Genomic DNA, 20,301 nt, shown 5'->3' on the forward strand with positions numbered 1-20,301 from the left:
TACAAATAATAATTTTAATAAAACGATGGCTGGTCCGTGCGTCAAGTCGTGAACGAGTGCTACTTGTGGTATATTTAATAAAAGATTATATTTGTTTGTTACTATTACAAATTATGATACCTAATCACGACCATCATGTTCTCGAAGCATTCTAACACAAAATCATTCGTGTTATCGCGTTAATGCTGAGGTTGCCATCCCGTGTTATTTTTATTTTAATAATGACAGAAACGAAACCATCAAGTTCCGTTTAAAAAACCGAGTTTTTATTCATCGCCACGAGAGTGGCGAAAGGTAAAACAAATATTTGAGATTTAATTATTCGGGTAAAAATGGCAAACTTAAAGCATTGTTTAAATTTATCGACACACTCATGATTATATTCATCAAATATACGAGCATTTAGGTCACATCACTATCACATTCCTCAACTCTGCATTCAATTCGCGCGGTATCTGTATATTACAACTATTGTAAAATTCCCAGTGATTTAAAAGTGTGGCCATTGAGTTTCTTGTATGCTATTCTCACTTCTTCTTTTTTTTCTTCTTCTTCGAAAATGTGGTATATTAACCAAAATTATACTATATTTTACAACAAGTGCGACTAGTTTTGCGTGGGCAATCGACAAAATCGCACGAGTTGCACATGCTACTACAAATGCGACTGTTTATTATTTCAGACTCCATATTCGTTTTTAAACTGTTGTAACATAAACTGTCAGACGCGTCAACCTCAATTGAGTTTTGAGTATCTAAATTTGCGTGTGCTAAACTTTTCGCACTCAAATTTTAAAATGGGCAAACGGCTCTTTTTCAACCGCAACAGCGAGCGCCAAAATACTTCTTTTCCCGCATGAGTAATATAAATACTTTTTCCAATGATATGGTACTTTCATTAAATGAAATATTTATAATGACGACCCAAAAGCGCTTAGCGGAAGCCTATTTGAATTAAGAAAATTGATATTTTACTTTCCTCAAACAATTATTAATATCAATAGAACTAGAAATTTTGCGGTTGAAAATGGAACTCCTGATTAATTCCAATTTAGTTCCCTAGTTAACTTAACTCTCAATTACAAGGTTGTCTGAAGATAGCTCAATAACGGAGACACTATCGATATCTTATACGAAATAATATTGTATCTTCAAGAGCTGACACTCAGTTCACTACTCAAGAGGGTGAAAGTATTTTGAGCATTAAGGCGACACTAAATGCCAGCGACCTTGAGCGATATGAGTTCACCGCTGCCGGACCGTCATCTATGTAACAAAGCCAATATTTGCAAAATTCTTGCGTGGAAAACAGTTTATATGCTTACAATCCTCGTTATTCACTACTAATCTGAATAAATGAACCTACACAAAAAAGTACAAGCTATAAGAATAACTTTTCTGCGAGAAGTTCCAAAAAAATGCGTCACGCCACGCCAAAAAATTTGTTTAACTTCAAAGAAAAGTGGTAGTTCAAAAAGGCTCGGCAGTGTTAACTATAACCAACAGCAAGCATTAGCAACCTACAAATAAGACTTAAGGATATATGTAACAGGTTTAAGTAGTGTTCATAGCTCCAAATGCTATACTTTCACCACAAAACTTGTCTAAAAACACCATGTTTGCGTGTTTTCTGCTTACTCTTCGCCTCAAATCGATTGCATCTCACGTGACATTTCACTTTGAGTAAAGCTTTTCTGTCAACAAAGTGAAAGACAAATCAACGCCCTCATACGTATTCGAGTTCATAATATTGACGATCCTCAAATATAGGTGAAGAGTTCTTATTTTATTCTTTACTAGCAATGTCCCGCGGTTACATTCGCTTAGATACCGATCTCGTGGCAGTGTAAGTCTACTAAGTCGGACTATAGATTTATTTTTGTTAACATAAAAGTTTTTATTTCATTTAGTTATTATTTTCTTTAAATTGACATTTTTTGAATGGAATGTCCTATTTTAATAATGTCAAAAGTATTTTGCACATATTAAAACGGTCTTTAATAAAATATTTGAATAGGATAAGAATCAAAAAGAAGATCAAAAAGAATTTTTAGGAATCAATTTTGAGAAAATAAATGCCTTTTATGCCTCTTTATATGGACTAATACAGAGGTATGAATAATATGGTTTGAATATTGTCGGCACTTTTATCAGCTTTTAAAAAGGGAAAAGGATTATCAAACCTTTATTTTACTACTACTATTATTTACAAAAATCGCGCACTTTTTTGTAGATATTCATACGTTCTAATATATTTTAGAACATTTTTGAAGTGAAACTTCTTTTGAATTGTTGTGATTTCAAATCGGATGCAACGGAAAAAACGACAGGTAAGAGACACAAATACAAAAATGTGTAAGATGAAGCCGGCAAAGAATGAGACAGAAATATGCATACTATTGAAGTGAAAACTTCTTTATCGTCGTTGTGATTTGAAAGTCGATGAAACGAAAAAGCGACAGTAAAAAGAGCAGTCACATCAATTCATAATATCTAACATGGGAGATAATGAAATAGGAAGCATACTCGTAATACAATATTTTCGTACCAGGCGATCATAGTTAAAGAAGAGATTGTCTTAAGTATGGCGCGAGTATACCTTAATATATTCTGACTCCAAGCGCACGACGTATTACTACATAGACACCAGGAGAACATATTATTATATATATTAGTGGTGGTAGGAATGTCTTTCATAGCGGTTAAAGTCATGTGTCATCCTAGCAACACGTACCAGGAATTCATATGCAGTTTAGAGATTCATGCACCATGCAGGTTTCACTTCTGACATGTGTACTTTTTACGCACGTAATGTTTTTTTTGTTCTATCATCAATAGTTTCCGCAGATGAGGCGATGACAGATTTTTTTGACGAATTGTTTCACACCTTGGGTTATATTATTGCATTTTTAATAGGAATCCCTATTTATTTTTGAAAATGTAATATAGCATATGTCACTCAGTGAAGATGCAGCTCTGTGAGGGTGAAATAATTTTTGAAATCGCTCCAGTAGTTTTTGTGTGAAAACATTACAAACATACATACAAAAACACAAATGTTTCCTCTTTATAATATTAGTTGAGATAATTATTTATGTAATATATTTATCTCACTAGCTTTTAACAAATTCATAAAAACTGATCATTTCATTTTTATATTTTTTTTTTTTTACTTTTTATATGAAATCATTTTAAAAGGATATTATTAAGATATGACTCAAGTTTGCGCGTTAGCCACTAATAAAACCCCATTTGTCGTATCTATACCGCTCTTCGAAAACTCTTAACAAACGTATCATCATTGAACTATTTAATCGCGTGTAAAGCGGAGCTGTTCGAACTTGGCGTTGCGTAGAGATGTCGCTTCATTGTGTGTCTTCTAGAGCATTTATCACTGGGAGTGTTCCGACGAGCCGTTTGACCTGATTCGGACAGCCAAATTATTTAGTTAGCTTCCTTGTGTGGTTGTTCCAGGACGATACTACATGGGTACCTTCATATTAAGCGCGCACACCTTTCAAAAAGGCTGGCACTGCTCTTGTAATTCCTCTCGCATTGCAAGAGAATTTGGGCGGCGGTGATCACTTAACATCAGGTGATCCGTTCGCTCGTTTATCCTTCTCTTCCCTAAAAAAAGGTAATAATATAAGACCTACAAAAGCCAGTCCCTATGTATATGCCAATTTAAACATGACGTGCTGTAAATCAGATTTATTTTTTAATTTATTTGTCGTCTATCTTCTGTCATCAATAGGATTTATTTTCCAACAGTTCTACATCTATAACTGTGATTTGCAGACATAGCAAAATCTAAAAAATACTCCACCGAGACAGCTGTTCGCTGCCGTGACCAGGATTCGAACCTGGGTTACTACGGCCACAACGTAGGGTCCTAACCACTAGACGATCACGGCTATCGGAGACGGTGACGATGCTGTCGAATTCAACATTAACCTCTTTCACTGTTACACTTTTTACGAATTGTTCGCGTCATGTTTAACGCTTGAGTGACTGTGGTCTAAAAAGTGCACTGACGTTTGTTGATTTGATTATATGATCATCACTAACGTCAATATTTCTGTTACTTTTAAAAAATGAATACTTACCAACTTGAATCTACCAGTGGGAGGCTCCTTTACACAGGATGCTGGCTAGATTATGGGAACCACGACGGTGCCCATTTCTGCCGTGAATCAGTAATTTGTAAATCACTGTTTCGGTCTGAATATTGGGAACGGCCGTTGTGTCCTGGTTGGAATGCGTAAGTTTTCTGTACTTAGCCCTAGTGCCCATTGTCGCCCAGTTACATAAAGATGTAATAACTGGAACATGTTAAATGACCATAGCAGTGGGAGGCTCCTTTGCACAGGATGCCGACTAGATTATGGGTACCACAACGGCGCCTATTACTGCCGTGAAGCAGTAATGAGTAAGCATTACTGTGTTTCGGTCTGAAGGGCGTCGTAGCTAGTGAAATTACTGGGAAAATTAGACTTAACATCTAATGTCTCTAGGTGACGAGCGCAATTGTGTTACCGTTCAGAATTTTTGGGTTTTACAAGAATCCTGAACGGCAATGCATTGTTATGGGCAGGGCGTATCAATTACCATCAGCTGAATGTCCTGCTTGTCTCATCCCTTATGTTTATAAAAAAATGTGACAAAACTATTATAATATATCGTGTAACTTTCAGAAACTAGGTTAATGCTAAGAGTACGTACTGCTGTAAATGATAATTAAAAATAATATGCAGCTATTGACTGTCGTGATCAAGATTCAAACCCATTACTGCAGCTACAGCATTAATGTGGGGGCAAAAACCAAATGATCGAGAAAACGAGTAGAATTCAAGACTCAATTTAAATTAGTTACGCCCGACTGCCGATAATTCATCACGACTGAAGGAAAATAGATACTCGATTTTTTATATTAATAATAATTATTTATGATCGAAAGATCTGGCTTAATATGTCAAATTTATTTTATTTTGTTTTATACATAGAGAAACATAACATAAGTTTGATATATGGTTGTGGTATGGTAGGTACAACACCGTAGAGTTTTGGCAGACATGCAGACGAGGATATTTCTCAGTCAGAATAATAGTGAACAAATAATAATGAATATCTTGGTATCGCACCATTCCAGTTAAGATTACCGAAGTTTTTGTAACTGTTATCTTCCTTATGGCATTTAGTTTTATGATCACCACAGCTGTGTAGTGGTTTTCATTCAATATTGTTCCTGCACTATAGGTATTTGTCACCCTTCATTACTCTAAGTTCTTATAATATGATCCCTTTGTACGCTCAAGTGACAAGTTTAAATAATACATTTCACTGCAAATAACTTATGTCTCAATAATTTGCGTACAAGAATTATTTAATAAATGACTGTATTAAATTGATAAACTAAAACCATTACCTACATAATAACCGATAGGGAATTATAAAAAAAGGAATATATATAGGAAAATTATCAAAATGATTTATTCCTACTTTAGTTGGTATGTGAAGTTTTTTTGAATTAGCCGCATTTCGCTAGGCTAAGCTTTCGTTAGCATGTACGAGATGTCGCGTTAGCCTATAAGTGGAGTGTACAACAATGTAAAATCATTTTAAAATGTGTCCATAGAATATGATAGTTGTCTGCACGTTGGCTTCCTAATAAATAAATAAAAGCCCGGTTTATCCGTGAGTGTAGATTTCGTTAGCAATCCAACAGTAATCGCAGACAAATTAAGAGATCATTTTAGGGTCATCTTTGGGATCATCATAATTTGATTTGAATACGGATTGTAGTTAGCGGGAGATTATTATAGACCCAGATCTCTGAAATAGATGTTAAACGAATTATTAATTATGTATCATGGGGAATTCTCCTGAGAACGACTATCTCAGTAATAGGCATCTTAAGTTTGCAGATGATTACCTGACAAAAGTATCAGTTATATTTTACTTTCATTGTATAGGACACTATTTTCTTCCTACGCAAATGACAGAAACTCTGGTCGTTAAAATAGTGAAGAGTAAAACGGGAAATAAAAGTAACAAGACAAATTATAGACTTATTTCACTGGTCACCGTAATAGCGAAGGTTGTTGACGGCCAAGTTAGCCAAGTGATGAGCATCCTTCCGCGGTGTTTCCAGGCGTACATGTTCCTAAAAAGCTGTCAATGCTAAGGTGTTAGTGATCACTTAAAATTATTATAACTATCAGGTCACCCATACCCTCGTTCATCGCGCTACTTTTTACCGCAATATTATTTGTAGTTTAAATATGCTTATAACGTGCTTTTAGTAAACGTTACGAGAACATTTTTTTATGGACAACCGTCGAAATTCTCTTGCAAAGGAATTACAGAAGCATTACAGGTATCTTAAAAAGTAACGCGCTTTTTTTGAAAGTACATACCCAAGTCGTATCGTCCTGGAAACACCGCACAAGGCAGTTTCATTGTCGTGGAAGAAAGTTTCTAGAAAACCGTACTGTGTAATTTGTGGCCATATTTTCACTTAATGGATTAATATTAATACATACTCACGCAGTGATCTTTTACTATTGCGTTCCGGATTTAAGTTTGGCTGTCGGCGTTATAACAGGCAAATGATATTATGATATTCCTTTGTGCCTGACGATGTCGCGTACATTACGCTGTAATCGAGAAATTTGACAGTTGAATGGTATTTTGTGGGAGCATTATGGACTTATTTTTGTTTTCGAATAGAAATTTCTTTTCAATAAAAATAAATAATAGTTAAAAAAAACTAAGAAACACTGCTTTATTATAAAATACAACTAAAAAAGGAAAAATAAATTTTAATAAATTTAAATTGAAAATAGTTAAAAAATATATTTGATAATACAAAAGGGTGGGGTGTAGAAGAATTATTATTTTAATATTATCTTAAAAAGCACCTCACGCTTTTTTTACAATAAAATATATTTTTTTACACTATTTTCAATTTAAATTTATTAAAATTTATTTTCTATTTTTTTGTTAAATTTTCTATAAAAGCGTATTTTTAAAACTATTAAGTACAATTATTAACACCAATTCCTGCCTTATCGACTATAGATAAAAATTATATTATTTGACAAAAGTCTTAGTTTGCAAATATTGAAAGATGAATAATGGAATAATCTTATCAAATTAGTGTATTGTCATCGGTCTTGGATAAATCTACAATATGTACATCTTATAGTACAAACAATCTCTCAAAATATCATTCACATGTCATAAATTTTTCTTATCTTAGCTCAACATAAAACACCTTCTATAATGTTAAATATTTCAACTTATTTCAAATTATATAACATTATGCTGTGTTATATGACCCTACAAGACCGGTAATGGACTCTCACTTCAACTGAGATATTATTTTAATTACTTTCCTTTCCAAAGAATGGAATTGAAACGTATAAATTTGAATACCTTGAAAAGTAGAGTGCAAAACTTTACCCACAATTCAGAAACCGCTCGATCCAGCTAGAAACTTCACTTCATCACTCTGCAGTTGAAACATTTATAAGGAAAGGATAATTAGTTCTGTTCGAGTCAACATAGATACGATCACATTGCACACGAGTCAGAATTATGCAAATAATTTACGTATAATCGATCGATTTCCCATAGATTCTCAAAGAAAATTTAAAGAAATAAATATTATGACTGTTCATTATCAGTACATTTATGAAAATTTAATATACGTTCACAAAAATCGTCACCTAGTTGCTCTTAATAGTGATTATCATTTTTATAATACTAGAAATAAGGGATTGCTTGTAACTTACTCTAGTAGGCTTCATTAGATACATAATAGCTTTAGGGGTAAATCAATACACTTTTATAATAAAGTCCCAGCCACTGTTTTCAGGCATTATCTATAAATAAATTTAAATGTTTTATAAAAAAATGGCTCTGTCATAAATCCTGCTACCTACTCACAGCTGAATATCTAAGTGATCCGACAGCCTGGGACAAGATTATGATTATTTTATAGCTATTTGTCACAAAACATCGCAGAAAAATCATAGGTCACCGTCGCTTGCAAACATTTTGTAGAGGACCCAAATAAAACACTACCTTCGCCTTTCCGTTTGATAACTGAAAAGTATTTTATATCAAATTAAATATGTTAAATTATAGTCTCGTGAGGATTATCTAAAAGATTTAGATCAAGATAAGTAAGCCTCACTAAGGCTACTGGAAACCCAAGCGCTGGCAGCTATCTCGGTCAACGGATCAGCCTAGCTATCCAACGCGGAAATACTGCCAGTATTTTAGGTACGCTTCGACTTAATGTTAGTTTTAATTCTATGTAGTCATAGTATTGTAAATATAGTTATAAGATTTGTTTTGTTTGAATATATAGATAAGTATAATTCATAAATAATTCAAGATTAGTTTTTTACACATTGCATTAATTGCAACGGAATTATACACTGAAGAATTCAGACAAAGGCTACTACTATAACATAAATGGCTTTCTTAATGATACTACAGATTGTGAATGGAGCGACTGCCCTCAGGTATGTAAATAATAAGTTTTATTGTACGATATTACTCTGTAACCATATTTTTATGAAAAAAAAAGAAGCCCGCTGAGTTCTTGCGCCCATTCTACTCAGGTCTTATACATCGCATAAGTCACATACTTATTTCGAATGTGTGGTAGTTTTTGTGATATCATATCGTATTTTTAATAAAAATATTTTACATACAAACTGCCATCCCACTATTTCAATCCCTCCTTTTTTTGGAATAATAGGTAGCCTATCTCCTTTTTCAAGCTCTAGTCTGAGGCGTGAAAGCGTAACAAACAAACGTACATTCACATTTATAACATCAGTAGGCATAGTTATTACTTTTTTTCATTTAATTGCTAATTTAGCTAATAATAGTCTTCACGCCAATATTCGAGAACAAAGTTAATTTAGTACGGCTTGGGCTTCAGTTGTTATCCCACTCCTAGATTGAAGTGTAATAGAATTGCCAACAAATTGAACGAGCTAATAGTCTAAGAGAGGGCTTAAATATTAACTACTTCGTTTAACTTTAACACTTCCTCCACAATTCTAGATAAGCCAACTAGTTTAAAAGCGCAAAGTGACTATTTCCAGCATTTATTTCGATTTACTTCTAACAATATAACTACTACATGGAGAGCAGATTTTTGCTTTGTTTATACTGCGAAAACTACTAAACCGATCGGAATAATACTTATACCATAAGATGCGTGTTTCGGAAAAGGTTGAAATATTAATATAAAAAAATTGTGTGTGTAATTTAAAAAGAATCCTTATTTTTTTTTATTCCTCGTGCTTTTATTTTATTACGTTTGTAGAAAGAACAATACTGTTATACAGAGAAGGTATGAAATACAACAAATGAAAATGATATGATTAAGCCGCATAATTTAGTTCAAAAACGGTCATTGAAATATTATTAAATTATTTTTATACGATTAAAATAAATGAATTTTTTATTTTATTTTATTTTATAACTTAAACATATTTAAATAAATTGAAGTGTCGTCCAATGGTTGTGGTTCAGAAGACATAAAACAAGTTACATGTATCCTTATGGTAGCTGAAGTATGATACAATTGACCAACTAACGTCAAGGCGTCGAATTTGGATGTCGTTGTGCGCGGCCTCATAAAAATTCACAGTCATAATTTCGAACGAATACGCCAAAAGATGAGCAACTTCAATAATAATATAAAGGCTTAAAAATATGCGAATGAAAGATATATTTAAATACACAATTATTCATTTATAGAAATATATACCTATATATATTTAAAAAATGTGTAAACATTACTGTGAGAAATTACCGTGCAATTGAGACTTAACATCTTATGTCTCAAGATGATGAGCGTTGTAGTGCCAGAATTTTTGGGTTTTTCGAGATTACATCAGCTGAACGTCCTGCTCGTCTCGTCCTTTATTTTCGTAAAAAAAGAACCTGGATGGAAGAAAATTCAAGTATCTTTGACAATGAAAGTATATTATCACACTTGTTACGCACTTTTGTCCAGTTCACGCTTAAACTGGGCCTCAATACACATTTTTATATTTATTGTTTGAAAACTACTCTGACGTGATGAAACCTATTTTCATTTCAACATCCTGTGGAAATATTTTGTTAGAAGTTCTAATGGATCTAGGCTGCCAAAATAACAATTTCGAAATGAGTTTCATTTGAATAAATTATACCCTTGACTTGAAATTAAGAGTTTTATAATGGTTTAGTAATATATCGGATTACCTTAGCTGATCATTAGTTGGATGGTGGAAAGTTTATTATTTTGCTTATGGAAAAACTTACTTTGCTATTTTATATTTTAACACATAAATATTTTCTTATGCGGCAAGAAATTTCAGGAACCTCGGGATTAGTAGTAAAGTTTTTCTATCTAGGAGAAAAAAAGTAGTGCACAAATAAAATTTGAAAAACACAATTTTATGAACGATGCGGGAATCGATCCATGACCTCCGGCGTTCCGTGCTGGTGCTCTAACCAACTGAGCTAACCGTTCGAGTGAAGTATCGTCATAAAATCTTGTATGCTTTGTTTTTGGAGGTGGGTTCAACTCCCGCATTGATCATAAAGTTGTTTTTCAAATTTTATTTGTGTATTAATCCTAGAAGTGAGGGTTATCACTTTAAAAACATAACAAATGAATAAGTAGTGCATTTTGAATATTAAGATTAATAGAATAAAATCCGCGCCAAGCGATACAGTGCGGGTCGAGTGTTGAGCTAACCTCGAGAACGTTATACATTGTAGTTGTATATCTTCAGTAAATATTAGATAAAGTTATCAAGATTGTAAGAATCACTTCAGGATACTTAACGAAGACTGATCTTCACTACACCCGCGTCATTCTTCCACTCAATTGGACGTCGAACCTTCAAACTCACTTCGTACTTCCACTATATAAACTATCTTCTAACTTAAATAGTTCAAAGTTTTTCGTCTATTATGATAAATGATATTGAAGATTTCAGTAACTTCGGTGTGATTCAATTAATAATATCTAATATATAAAATTCTCGTGTCATGGTGTTAAACATTGAACTCCTCCGAAAAAACTTGACCGATACTCATGAAATTTTGAGTGCATATTGGGTAGGTCGGAAATATGGACATCATCTTTTTTTCATCCCCCATAATGTTAAGGGTGGTCCAAACGAAAAATTATTTTTAATTTTTGACATTTTTTTTTTAAATTGATTATGAGTCAGAATTAAAAAATACATACAACTTTAAAATTTGACCAGTCTACGATCAACAGTTACTTTTGTATCGCGATTTTAATATCGGCAATACAACGTTTGCTGGGTCAGCTAGTATTTAATATATTTATTTATTTGGAAGCCCATAAAGAGTACAGATAACTTACATGTGTTAGCGACACAGTCGCTGTGTTAAGCGGCCGAATTAAGACGGTCGCGCGGACAGACCGGTTTTGGATACGATACAGCCGCGTAGCAGAGAGCCGTCACTTTTGATACGAACGGACTGTCGTGTGAACGTAATATTACCTTTGTAAATTTAAATTCACGAATTAAATATATTAATTACAGTCTACTTTTTAATTGGACGCTAAGATCTCCCTATCATTCAAGACCAGGGCACTGGGCGCCTCCATATGGTCCTTCTTCACCTTTAATGAACCAAATATTAGTTCGTGAAGAGATCAAGAACAAAGGACGCAAGAGGTTACGCAAGGTCATCACCGCGTACATTATTCCCACAACTCTTTCTGGACATCTTTTGTGGTTCTGCAGAGTAACTATTGCTGTGTATCCAATCGAGAACGCCAGCAGAAATTCTTGGCCGAAATAATACCGAAGGATAGTGGATTCTTATGAATAATGGTGTACCGGTATCAAGACTCCGACAACCCAGTTCTACTTTAAACACGCAATACGGATCAAGAATAGTAAAGATTATTGTGTTGTGCTTGGACTTGGTTTCCCGGTGTGAACATTGCTGAATCATTAGTAATAACAGCTGACATAATCGGACATCAAAACAGCCAACAGTTAAGGAATTGTCAAAAGGATTCCCGGAAATCGTGAGATCGTTCCTTATTATCCTTCTTATTCATCCTTTTTATCTTTCTTTCTATTATAATCATTTACTTACATATTTTTTTAATAATAAGTAGATAGAATTCAAATAATTTATTGTGTAATCATAAGTTTTCGTATCATTAGTGTATTTAACAGAGTGATTCATATTTTCATTAGTTCACTAGTAAATCACTTAAATTAATGCATTAGAACTAACAACAGGTCATAATTTTACATTATATTTAACTGTTGTATCATTAAATTTCATTTTAATAATCATTACTAAGTAAGTAGTTCAAAATATATTGCCGATACAACAGTCATCTAAGCAAATATTTAACGCCTTACATATTTAAATAGCAATTCTTAATTTCATCGTCAGATCAAATTTTCGGCAGAAAATCTTATAAAAGTATAATTGCTATTAACATTTTTAACAGCGTCATTTTGTTCATACTTTGCAAAATTTTGAAATTTGTTTATTTTTTGTCTCTTTTTTGGTCTAAATCAAAATGAGTGAAAAACAATTCAAGCAATTGATAAAGAAAAGAGCTACCATTAAAGGGAAGCTTACTAACTTCAGTAATTACTAAAAATCTTTAAAGAATGGTGATGAAACTGCAGACCCTGCCCAAATTCAAATCGAGCTACAATTACGGCTAGATTAGATAGAAGCTTTATACGATGAATTTGACGGTTTTCAGAATGAGATAGAGGAGCTGTGCGATTCATCCGACGATGAATCCAAAGAGCGCCACACGTTCGAGATGCTCTACTATTCGCTCGTGTCTGCTGGTCGGGCTTTGATCGCTAGCCATCGTAAGCTGTCAATCCCATCCCAGGACCCCATAGTTGCAGCAGTCTCTGAAGATTCCTCAGACTCACACAAACGTAAGGTTGTCAAACTACCTAAGATAGACTTGCCACATTTTAATGGCGAATATCATCACTGGCTTGGGTTTAGGGACACTTTCAATTCGCTCATTCATTCTGACTAAAGCATTGACCCTATCAGTAAATTTACGTGCCTCACTTAAGGGGAATGCTGCATCTACAATATCAGGATTATATTTTTGTGCAGATAACTATCAATCGGCTTGGAAAATTTTATGCGATCGATATGATAACAAAAGACTGCTCGAAAATCATCATTTAAATTCGCTTTTAAAGATTGATTCACTTCAAAAGGAGTCTAGCGTAGATTTACGTAATTTAGTAGATTCAATTAATAAGAATTTAAGAGCCTTAGCTAGCTTAGGGCATTCAGTCCAACACTGGGATATATTAATTATTCACATAATGTCCTGTAAATTGGACAGTGTTACCAATTGAGAATGGGAGACTCATAGAAACAAATTAAAAGATTCTCCAACTTTAGATGGTTTTTTAAGATTTATCTCAAATAGAGCTAATGTTTTGGAAACTCTGGATACTACTAAGCAGGATAACACCAAACAAGAGTATGCTAAGCAGTTGCCAAATAAATCCAAGAGTCTAATTGTTTGGATGAGTAAACCAAAATCTATTTTATGTCCATTGTGCAATCAGGAACATTTTCTTTACAAGTGCGAATCTTTTAGACAACTACCAGTTGAAAGTCGAATTCAGAAGGCTCTGGAATTAAAGGTATGCATAAAATGCCTTCGCCTAGGTCATTCAAAAAATAAATGTAGACTGTCTAACTACAAATATTGTTCTAAAAAACACAGCACATTGTTACACACTGACCAATTACTACATCCGTTAGCGCTGAAAGGGTAGCCTTATCAGCTAAAACACAAGATTCTTCATTTTTAACTTCTACTGTTCTACTTTCCACAGCCTTGGTAAAGGTACTAGACAGCAAAGCGCAGCCGCACGCTGCCAGTATGTTGCTCGATAATGGCAGTACGACTAATTTTATAACGAAAAATTTCTGTAGTAAGCTGAATCTAAATACAGTTCCAGCCAAAAATAAAGTAACTGGTAACTCATATTTGAGTCTTACATTGGTGGTTTCAGGATAGGTATTGATTGCATTGTTTTGCCAAACATTACCACACCACAACTATCATCATTAGTAAATCTTCAGGACTTACAAATGCCTTCTGGAATTTGTTTAGCAGACCCGTCATTTCATATTCCATCCACTATAGATATACTAGTAGGAGCAGATATATTTTGGAGCGTTATTGGCACTAATCGCATCAATCTTGGCAAAAATAAACCTACTCTTTTCGAAACACAGCTAGGATGGCTAGTTTCGGGTACAGTGCGAACAAATAACAAAAATAACAATGAAATATGCATGTTGAGTAGCGAATTAGAGTTTGATCTGTCCCGCTTCTGGCAAATATAATTTGACCCCAGAAGAACGAGCTTGTGAGAAACACTTTTTAAAAACCACAAAACGCAAACCTGATGGACGATTTATTGTCTCATTACCTCTGAAGGAATCACCTGAAGTGTTAGGGGATTCATATCACATGGCTAAGTGCAGATTTTTGTCCTTGGAGCGAAAGTTGGGAAGAGATTCTAACATGAAGCAACTTTATGTGGACTTTATGAAAGAATATCTTATTCTTGGTCACATGACAGAGCAAAATTCTGTTAATTATAAAGCTTGTTATTTGCCTCATCATGGTGTTTTAAGGGAGTCAAGCAAAACCACAAAATTACGTGTGGTTTTTGATGCTTCTGCAGTTACGACATCTGGAAGGTCACTCAACAATATCTTAAGAGTAGGACCAACAGTGCAAGACGATTTACTGTCTATATTGCTGCGTTTCAGACAACACAAATACGTCGTTACTGCGGACGTAGAGAAGATGTATCGTCAATCGGAAATCTTCGAACAGGAACGCACTCTTCAACAAATTTTGTGGAGATCCGATCCCTCTCATCCTCTTAAAAGCTATCAACTCAACACCGTTACTTATGGCACGGCTTCAGCGCCTTATTTAGCCACAAGGTGCCTTCTTCAGTTGAGTCATGAAGCTCAAGATCCCATTGTTCAACGTGCAATTTGCCACGATTTTTTGGTCGACGATTTTCTGTCTGGACAGTCACTATTGAGGAAACCATATCTCTATGTCGCGGAGTTATGAGTGCCTTATCATCCGCTCAATTAAACTTACGAAAATGGAATTCGAACCATCATGATATTTTGCAAGCAATTTCTGGTGAGGCGGAGATATCGAGATCTGTAGATCTCAGCAGTGACAGCCTCTCTAAAATATTGGGTTTATATTGGAAATGTTCTGCAGACACTCTGTTATTTTCTATTAACATTCCTCAAAATGTCACTGTGAATAAGAGACACGTTTTATCAACAATAGCTCAAGTCTTTGACCCACTTGGTCTTGTTTCACCTTGTATAGTGGAAGCAAAAATAATAATGCAGCAATTGTGGATAAAAAAATGTGGTTGGGATGATCCACTTCCTACACATATAGGACAATCCTGGTTAGATTTTGCTAGGTCATTACCACAATTGAATACCTTAAGCATTCCCAGATGTGTTACGTCTAATTTACCCATAGACATACAGCTGCACATCTTTGCAGATGCCTCAGAGAAGGCGTATGGTGCATGCGTTTATGTAAGATGTTTGGACAACGATGGTATGGTTACCACTCATCTGTTAGCATCTAAAAGTAGGGTAGCTCCCATTAAAACTATCTCAATTCCTCGACTGGAACTCTCAAGTGCTCTACTTGGAACGAGGTTAGGAATAAAGATATTAAGTTCCTTAACACTCCATATCAGTAGGTGCGTCTTGTGGTCCGATTCGATGATTGTCTTAGGATGGTTAAATTCTTCTCCAGTTCATTTGAAACCGTTTGTTCGGCATCGCGTATCCGAAATACAGGAAAGTTTCTCAGCTCATGAGTGGCGCCACGTTCCTTCCCAAGAAAACCCGGCAGATCTCGCTTCACGAGGGTTGAAGGCAGAAGTTCTTGGTAAATCATCTTTGTGGTGGTCTGGGCCGTCTTTCTTGAAGTCCGAAACCAATTGGCCAGAAAAACCCAAGCGGGAGGTGCAAGTTTCTGATTTGCCAGAAACTCTCGTTAAGTGTTTTCATGTTGCCGAAGAACCTAACTTATTTTCCGAGTTAATCAAAAATTGTTCTTCACTCTCAAAAGTAAGGCGCTCGTTCTTAGATTTGTAACAAATTGTCAAGATACCTCTAAAATTGTTATCGGTAATTTGACAGCAACTGATTCCAACAATTTTCTATTAAAAATTGCACAAGACGAATCTTTTGCTGAAGAACGACAGTTACTTCTGTCACGGAAAAAATTGCCCCATAAAAATAAACTTCTTCCTTTGTCACCATTTATTGATGAAAACGGACTAATTCGTGTTGGAGGCAGACTAGGGAACACTAATTACGACTACAACACAAAACACCCAGTTTTACTGAGTAGCAAACTGCCTTTATGCAGACTGATCTTTAAACATTTTCACATAAAACATTTAGCGACAGTTCGACACAATTATTGGCCTCTAGGAGGCACAAATCTAGCTAAACTCACTGTGCGCTCCTGTGTTCGATGTTGTAGACTGAAGGGTCAAAACGGTTCAACCCATAATGGGTCACTTACCTGAACAGCGAGCTCAATTAGAATTTCCTTTTCTTAACACAGGCGTAGATTATGCCGTGCCAGTAATGATAACAAATCGTAAAGGTAGAGGATGCAAACCCATCAAATCTTACATTTGTGTATTTGTTTTTTTAGCAACCAAAGCTATTCATTTGGAGCTAGTTTCGGACCTGTCAAAGGAAGCCTTTATCACATCGTTGAACAGATTTACATCACGTAAAGGTAAGCCGAAAACCATACTTTCGGACAACGGGACTACATTTGTTGGTACATTCCATGAGCTATCTAAGGTCCTAAGCCAGCTTTCACCAGCAGACACGGTCGAAGATGGTACTGACTTCTCATTCATACCCGCGTATACCCCACATTTTGGTGGCCTTTGGGAATCGGCTGTGAAATCAGTAAAACATCACCTCAGGCGAGTTCTGGGCTTAACGTACTTAGACTATGAAGAAATGAACACTTTGTTAGTGCAAGTAGAAGGAATTTTAAACTCCCGTCCAATTACTCCATTGTCTGACGATCCCTTCGATCTGTACCCGCTTACTCCAGCCCACTTCCTAATCGGGCGATCTCTACTGCTGGCACCACAAGCTCAAATTACCTGCAGCAGAATTTCATCTCTCGCAAGGCTCCAACGCATCGAATTGCTAAAGCAACATTTCTGGACTCGTTTTTCCACAGAATATGTTACCTTATTGCAACAAAAAAGGACGATTTAAAAGAAGGGGCTCTTGTACTCATAAAGGATAAGAGTAGCCCCCCTCTTATGTGGCTGCTGGGACGAATCGTACGCGTGTATCCAGGTGGAGACGGCATTAAAACAGTCGCTGAAATCAAGACCAAAAAGGGAATCATAAAAAGAGCCTTTAATAACATATGCCCCTTACCTGTAAATATTGAAGATACTTCAACGCCGGGAGTATGTTAGCGACACAGTCGCTGTGTTAAGCGGCCGAATTAAGACGGTCGCGCGGACAGACCGGTTTTGGATACGATACGGCCGCGTAGCAGAGAGCGGTCACTTTTGATACGAACGGACTGTCTTGTGAACGTAATATTACCTTTGTAAATTTAACTTCACGAATTAAATATATTAATTACAGTCTACTTTTTAATTGGACGCTAAGATCTCCCTATCATTCAAGACCAGGGCACTGGGCGCCTCCAACATGGTTACATATCATTAAGTAGTTATCTTTCTTACTATATATTAGTTCAGTTGCATGAATTAATAATGTTTCAAAGCTAAACCTTTTTGAACAATATAGTAATATTTTTTTTTTGTTCACACTTTAAAGAGAAAAAAACTACAAAAAGGTTTTGTTTAAAAATATTCACAATTGAAGTTATTTGAATTTTTTTACATAATATGTATTTATTTATTGAAGGTACCCTATGGGTACACATGTCGATTCATAACCATAACACCAAGTCCAAAAATCATGTTAGCAATTACAGGTAATTAATTTCACAATCATTACAAGCCATACAGACCCAAGTTTACGTGTATACCACAAAAAGAAACAAACCATTTGTCGTATCACCGATCTTCGACAACACCTCGACCACGGAAATTCTAGATCTCGAAATCTATGGCGATTGCCAATTCCGCGGTCATCTGGAAAGCAAAGCCAAATTGGCTTCGAAGAAGCTGGGCGTCATTAATACTTTGCAATACTTCAAGCCGGCCCAGATTACACCTAAAAAGGCGCAGGTCCCGCCACACATGGAGTATTGCTGTTATCTCTGGTCGGGCACATCCCGGTATCAGCTTGAACCATTTGTCCGCGTGCAAGACAGAGCTGCTTGAATTGTGGGGGCTCCCGTACTCTGTGAATGGCTTGATCACCTGGCGTTGCGTAGAGACGTCGCTTCGTTGTGTGTCTTCTACCGCATCTATCATGTTCTGAAGAGCTGTTTCACCTGATTCCTGCCGCCAAATTCCAACTTCGTACGACACGCCACAAATCAAAATATCATCCCCAACATCTGGATGTGAGGCGTTCCTCCACAGGTCGGTTTTCAATGAACTTTCTTCCACGAGCAACCAAGCTGTGGAATGAACTTGCACCAAAAGCACGTGCCGTGCACCAAGATGGCGGTGATCACTTAACATCAGGAGACCCGTACGCTCGTTTGATCTCCTCCTCAAAAAAAAAATACATACATACTGTTTGAACAATACTTCAGTATCGAATTGTTGTTCTCTTATCAACTCGTGGTTAAATGCATCGGAGATACGACGATTGGGTGCTTATACCCATGCATTATTTAATTAATTTTATAATAATTTAACAACTGCGAGGGGGTGGTGGCTGGTCCATGGATCAACTTGTAAACGGGTGCTGCTTGTGTCTGGTCGATCTGTTATAGTTAATAAATCATTGTATTTATTTGAAGCGATTACTAATTATGTTAGTAATCACAACCATCATCTTTACGAAGCATCCTCACGCAAACAACGAATTCAAGCTCTAAAGTTTCATTTTCATTTCTTCTTATGAAATATTTGATTTAGAACGCTTTTAACATAAATACTTAATACACGATTCCTATTATATTGGAAGCAGCACCTTACAAACATTTGTTATGTATATTATAGTTATTGAAAATACTCTCTTTGATTGAAAAGAGATTGAAAAGTTTATGTGGCATTGACTTCCTATATTTACAACATATTCAGATTCATACTTGTTAAGTATTATGTAAACTTCACTGCGTGAACTACACAGTGAGTTACCATGAGTGTGAAACTAGATGGCGCTGTATTATTAAGACGGTATTTTCTAAACACGCTTTAAATATTTTTAGCCGTTACATAGGTTAGTTGTATTTTTTGGAATAAATGTCTACGCTCAGTAGACAGTTGTTTTTATATGTGAGTGCATTAGTTTGGGATGTGTCCATACTTCTAACTTCCAATATAAAGTATGGGGTAAGATGAAAATCGGGGTACGACAAAAAGTCCTTCATAACGCCAGATATTGGCGATTATTCCAAGATTTATCAGGACTGCGAATTGCTATATTTTAGTTGTCATTCACCCCTATGTTGTTGTCTAAGAATACAGTTAATATTTGCGCTACGACTTTTTTTGCAAGATTTAGGAGTTAACTTTGATGAAGAAATTTTGATTACAAAAAGAAAACAGCACTTAGATTGGTTTTGCCATTTATGAGGTTATTGTGAACAAACGTACAGACAAACAGTAGAAAATCCTATTACGTTTATGGCCTTGGTACCATAATTATATCGTATAGAAATAATTGTTATTTTTTAAAAATTTTTTACTTATCAATAATATACTGACTGCAAAAAGGTAATAGATTTCAAAAATGTGTAAATTAATGGGAAATACTTAGATCAAGGATTGGTCTCCGCTGCACTCCAACCAGATACCGCACTAACTAAGAACACTAGCTTTTTTATCACGGCAATTATTAGATGCTTGTGTGCGTAGCATCTTGACACTCAATGGCATATTTAACATTTTGTAACATACGCTTCGTGTCATTTTACATTGAAATTAATAAAATACAAAATACTCACTGATAATATGTGATCCATTGTCTTTCTTATTTCTTGTTGTATTATTTTTACAGTTTTACTACGCAATCCGAAATT

The 20,301-nt window shown here is 35.2% G+C and overlaps 1 long non-coding RNA gene and 1 other non-coding gene across 2 annotated transcripts; one reads left to right on the forward strand and one right to left on the reverse strand.

Moving 5' to 3' along the window:
* Nucleotides 1-3,841: 3,841 nt before the first annotated feature.
* Trnah-gug (transfer RNA histidin (anticodon GUG)) lies at nucleotides 3,842-3,913 on the reverse strand. Its single transcript has one exon. It is a non-coding gene; the product is annotated as a tRNA-His (tRNA).
* Nucleotides 3,914-12,572: 8,659 nt separating this feature from the next.
* On the forward strand, nucleotides 12,573-17,779 carry LOC126979959 (uncharacterized). Its single transcript, XR_007732931.1, has 2 exons — nucleotides 12,573-12,979; nucleotides 16,810-17,779. It is a non-coding gene; the product is annotated as an uncharacterized LOC126979959 (long non-coding RNA).
* The last annotated feature ends 2,522 nt before the right edge of the window (nucleotides 17,780-20,301 follow it).

This window comes from Leptidea sinapis, chromosome 4 (genome assembly GCF_905404315.1).
Source record: "Leptidea sinapis chromosome 4, ilLepSina1.1, whole genome shotgun sequence".
Taxonomy (NCBI): domain Eukaryota; kingdom Metazoa; phylum Arthropoda; class Insecta; order Lepidoptera; family Pieridae; genus Leptidea; species Leptidea sinapis.